General features: G+C 43.4%; 1 protein-coding gene across 1 annotated transcript in view; it reads right to left on the reverse strand.

Annotated features, from left to right (window-relative positions):
* scn2b (sodium channel, voltage-gated, type II, beta) overlaps positions 1-5,000 on the reverse strand; it is a 16,233-nt gene that overhangs the window by 10,728 nt on the left and 505 nt on the right. The window lies entirely within an intron of this gene.

Consider the following 5,000-nt stretch of genomic DNA (forward strand, 5'->3'; position numbering starts at 1 on the left):
TTGGTATCTGTGTATTTAAGAAAAAAAACAACTACTTTTTTTTAAAGTTAAGAGGTGGAAACAATGTTTTTTATGGCAGTATGCTAAATAACTAGTGTAACACTGTGTGTGTATGACTGTGGGGGGAGGGGGGAGACAGGAGTTCAAGGTCATTGGTGGCAAAAAAGAAAACAACGGCTCATCAGCGAGACTCGGTTTTCGTCGTTCCTACAAAAGAGCCGTTCAACAGAAGCGTATCGTTTGTAAACGACCCAGCAGTAGTGCGAGTGGAAGCGAGACAGAGTGTCTGAAGAGAAGTTCATAATAAAAAGGGACATGGCCATCCATGTAGTTTAAATATATGTTTGTTCCTTGTATTTAAAACGGGTCTTGATCAATGAGAAAATCCGATCCGCAGCTCTGGGTCTCTGGCACAAAGTAGACTCATATAAAACACATTGAAAATTGATTGCACTCTTTACAAAAACATTTCATCGACATCCATTTAATTGAATTTCATTAGTTTACTGTCTTTTTATCGTGTTTTTTCGTGTTTCTATTAAAAAAGGCTCATGTAGCCGCACACAGTTGAGAAAAATAGAGAAATCCTGCGCGGACCGTGGTGGCTGACGTGGCCAGTGGAGCTCCCACACTGGATTAGGAAGCAGCAGTTCGGCCACGCCACACCCGTACACTGTGCCAAACGCGTCCGGTGGACTTCTACCGTGATACCGTAATACCACGGCCCACGTCTGCGTATTGAACCGCGGGGGGCGTACTGAACGGTTCGATAAGATACCGTGTACCGTTGCATCCCTAGTCTGGAACCCTCAACCTACCACTATTCCATCTCGTCTGATAATCCTTACCTACCCCCACGTTACCCTCAGTCCCTAATTACCAACGACAGTACCGTCTTCCTAGAAATTAATGTTGCCGTTGAAATGCCGTTTTGTTTTGCCTGGTGCATCACGTTCGACATCACGTACGCGTCGGAAAAGGGGCGTTTCATGGTTTCAGTGTGATTGGGAACAAAACAGTAGCGGAGACGGCGACTTAAACCAAGATCAACATAAAACTGTCCAACTTGGAAAGAAACAAAGGTATTTGGAGCCGTTCAAAAGAATCAGATCGTTCATGAACGACCCAACACTACAGCTACGGCAGCGTGGATACTCCGTGCTGGGTGTGCACCGGTCTTTCACTCGGGCGGTGCTGGGGTGACTCGGAGCCACATTTCACGGTCCCCCATGCGGAAAAAACGTCGATACCTTATGATATTGATTTCGGGTTCTAAATGGGATATGAAATGAAGGAGTGATACAGGGATATTCCTGTCTGTTTATGCGCCAGCGTCCGGAATTTTAATGTGCTTTGCATCGCGCCGATCAAGGGGCTAAAATTAGCGAGTCCCGGGTTTACATCAGAGCCGATCGGAGGTGGAGCCCATTAAAAACCGGGTCTGTTGCAGGGTCATTTGAGACCCAGGTATTACACAATATTTAGACTTGGAAGGATGTGATACATGGGTGCCGGCGTAGGGGGGCCACCAGTATTTTTTGTCCCCCCACTTTCAGGTATTATGACGTCTAAAGCCGATCGCTTTTGTTTCCCTTTTATTTAACATGTATTTTATTGTGCTCCTTATTAAAGGTTCCTTATTAAAGGTTCCCTTAAACAAATAATGCACCCCAACACCCCCCATCCATCCATCCATCCATCCATCCGCCGGTAAGGGCCACCTAAAAAGCACGGCCCCATCGTGTCCCCCGACCATGTGGTACAATCTGACGCTGGTGATGTGATAGGAAGGGACAGGACATTCATAAGAAATCACTTGATGACGCCTGTACAATTTCTGTTGATGTAGCTCCTGGAGTGGGTGGGTGTACCGACATAAGAGATTGTTCTCGAGGAAACCATAAGAGGTAACTTTTATGTTCCAGTTACACCTCAGTTTCCCAGTAAATTCAAAGTGACTTTTGAGTAATAGACTGATGGTCTTGCTTTTTGTTTAGGTATTTTAGTCTTAGTAACTTTTGCAATTACAATTACCATTTACTGTAGCTGGCAGTACTGTTTTCTGTAGTGTCGTTTGAGCTGCCAATTAAGTCCATTTTTTACCTTTAAAAAACAACTTCAGGATTATTTTGATGCTATGCTGACTTGTAATATGGAGAATGGCAGCTTTTTCATTCCCACCCACCCCTCAACACTTGTTCTTGCACCTTAACTATTATACTACCTATTGTAACTTAATAACGAAAACGTGGTAATTGCGATACGCTTTATGGCACCACGTCGCTTCCTTGATATTTGGCTCTAGTAATTGCAGTTTTTTTGCCTGGTAAAATGTATTTTGAACAAATAAACAACGATTTAACTTGCTGCTCAAAATGCCCGGTAACAATGCTCATACAAAACATAGCCGCTCCACCTCCCCAACGGCGCAGATGAGAAGGACCAGTGGCGGCCCGGCACCCGCGCCCCACTTGGCGTGCGGCAGCCATCACTTTAATTGTGCCATGGGGTTTGTTTCACCCTTTGACTCGCGCATGCGAGCCGATCTGCCAGGCCGAGCACATCTGGTAGCAACACCGCTAGCAGGGGCCCCCTTCCCTTCCCACCCCCTCTCTCTGCGACGGCTCCAGTAAGCGGCGAGGTCCATGCAAGGGCCGCTGCGACCGGGCTGTTCATTATATTTGCTTTTGTTACATAGACTGTTCTGGAAACGTGACCAATAAGGTTCAAATTTGTCCGGTAAAATCAATTCTTAAATTCGGACACCGGACCGCGTTTTACGACAGTGACGTAAAAGTGCAATTACACTTAGTAACTTTAGGGGGCGTCAAATCCTAAAAGTGACATAATGTTGCCTTAAATGGTACTTAGTATTTGTCAGCCTACTTGACGCTATTCAAAAAGAGAGCAGACTGGACGCTGGTTACCGGCTATTGTGCTCGGCTCCGCTGTGGCACCCCCTTCCCTGGAAAGCAGCCACTGCACCCTGCAGCAGTCTGAATGCAAGAACACCTACAAGCACTCAAGTTTGGTAATGCAAAGACAGAATCTGCATATTTTGATTTTTTTAACTATGTGGCCGCACTCCCTGTACAGTGAATAGGAAATTAACGATGCACTTTCACAGAGAGCACGAGCTGAAGTGACTGGACCCGCCTTCCGTTGGTTGAATTGTCCTCTAGTACTCTTACTTGCATATCGTCTTGACTTGACAATTTTATTGACTGGTTTGCATGAGAGTGCTCTGGGCGTTTTACTTCACGTGTCCTTATGTATTCTGCACAATTCCGCAAGCCATGCATTATTGACAGCCACTCTACTTATGGATGAGTCTGCAAGTCTGAAAGTCCTGAAGACAAGTTTCCTTTGGAAACATGTTCAGCCTCTTTTAAAGAAATACGTACACAAATGCATGCCTCCTAATATGCAAATTCATAATGTATTTGGAACCGTTAATACAATGTTTTAGTAGCAAAATGCAAAATGCTTGGTTTATTAAATCACATTGAGTTCGGAGAGAAATCTCACATTTTATATTTTATTTATGTTTGTATGTATTTGGCAGAGGACAGAGGACTTTAGAGTGATTCAGATCATCTACTGTCCTTGATGATGAGATTATCATGAAACGGTCCAAGCAATCCAACCTCTACGGATAAAATGATCGTGTTTTTGTATTGTTGTATTTGATTATTTTCTCTACTTCACATCAGTTCTACTGCTTACCACCACTGCTCCTTTGACCAGATGCCGTCCTCTAGCGGCCTTATCAAGTAACTGCAGCGTGACTGTTCTTTATCACATTGATAACATGAAGTCATGACCGAGTGTATGTGGTCATAATTTGAAAGCCTAATCACACCTAGAATATTAGACACTGCCTTGAATATTAAACATTGGACAGATATTTACAATGCTACACCCAGACCTAATAATAATAATAATAATAATAATAATGTCAATAATAATAAAAACCTTCCTGGTTGGTCCAATAAGGCCTGTTCCTGGATCTCATCTGAATGTTAAAGGTCTTACCGTCAATATGTCGGTCGATGACAAACAGGGGTATGTATCGGTGTGTGTATAGAGGTGTGTATAAAGATGGAATAACAATTAATTTTGGCACATGTCTCTAGATTTATAATGGCTGCCAACTTTCCCAATTTCAGCCAATCAACTATGAAGGGGGAAGGGAGAAACGACTGGGCTGTTCCCGCTTGGATAAACCTTTGAGGAGATGTTCTGAGTCGGTATAAGTGAAAGAAATGTCCTGGTGCCCAAAAGCCAGCGGGGACTTAGAAATATCATTGTGGCAGGATGGGCAAGCCTGACTTTTTGATAATGCGAGACGCTACAAGAGCCTTTTCGTCCATATGATTTCTTCCATAATTTTATGAGACATGCTGCGTTTCGTGTCGGCGTCATTTAAAGACATTAGAGAGCATGTCCTGAGTGGGGCTGGTGGGATGTGGGTCAGCTTGTTTTGACGCCGCCGCTCGGACCCGTTGATCTGTTTCTCTGTGGATTACACCCTCCACATGATGTCACCAGGCCGGGCCCTCGTAGCGCTCGTGGTTTATTTTCAGGGGTTTATGGCCGAACAAATCCCAGCAGCTCGTATTCCGATGCGGTTGTTTCTGGACATAATGGATGAAACCCCAAAACCGACTGTAAACAACACACGATCATACAACACGCGATTGATATTGCCGTGGGCTACTGATCTATGATACCAGTATTGTATCAGTTGCATGGCAACCGTGGATGTTGTGTTCTGTTATCTATACACCCAATTATACTTCCTAGTCGTACTATAACACTTATTGAATTATGATGATAAGGAAAAACACAGAACATTACATTTATGCTCTTATCACCAGCAACTATCTTGCTTTCGTATAAATAAATAACATGATAAATCACCCAAAAAAACAAAATTTCAATAATGACAAAATAGCAATAATAAAATAAAAACCATGAAACAAATAATAATAATGACA

This window comes from Zeus faber (genome assembly GCF_960531495.2).
Source record: "Zeus faber genome assembly, chromosome: 9".
Taxonomy (NCBI): Eukaryota; Metazoa; Chordata; class Actinopteri; order Zeiformes; family Zeidae; genus Zeus; species Zeus faber.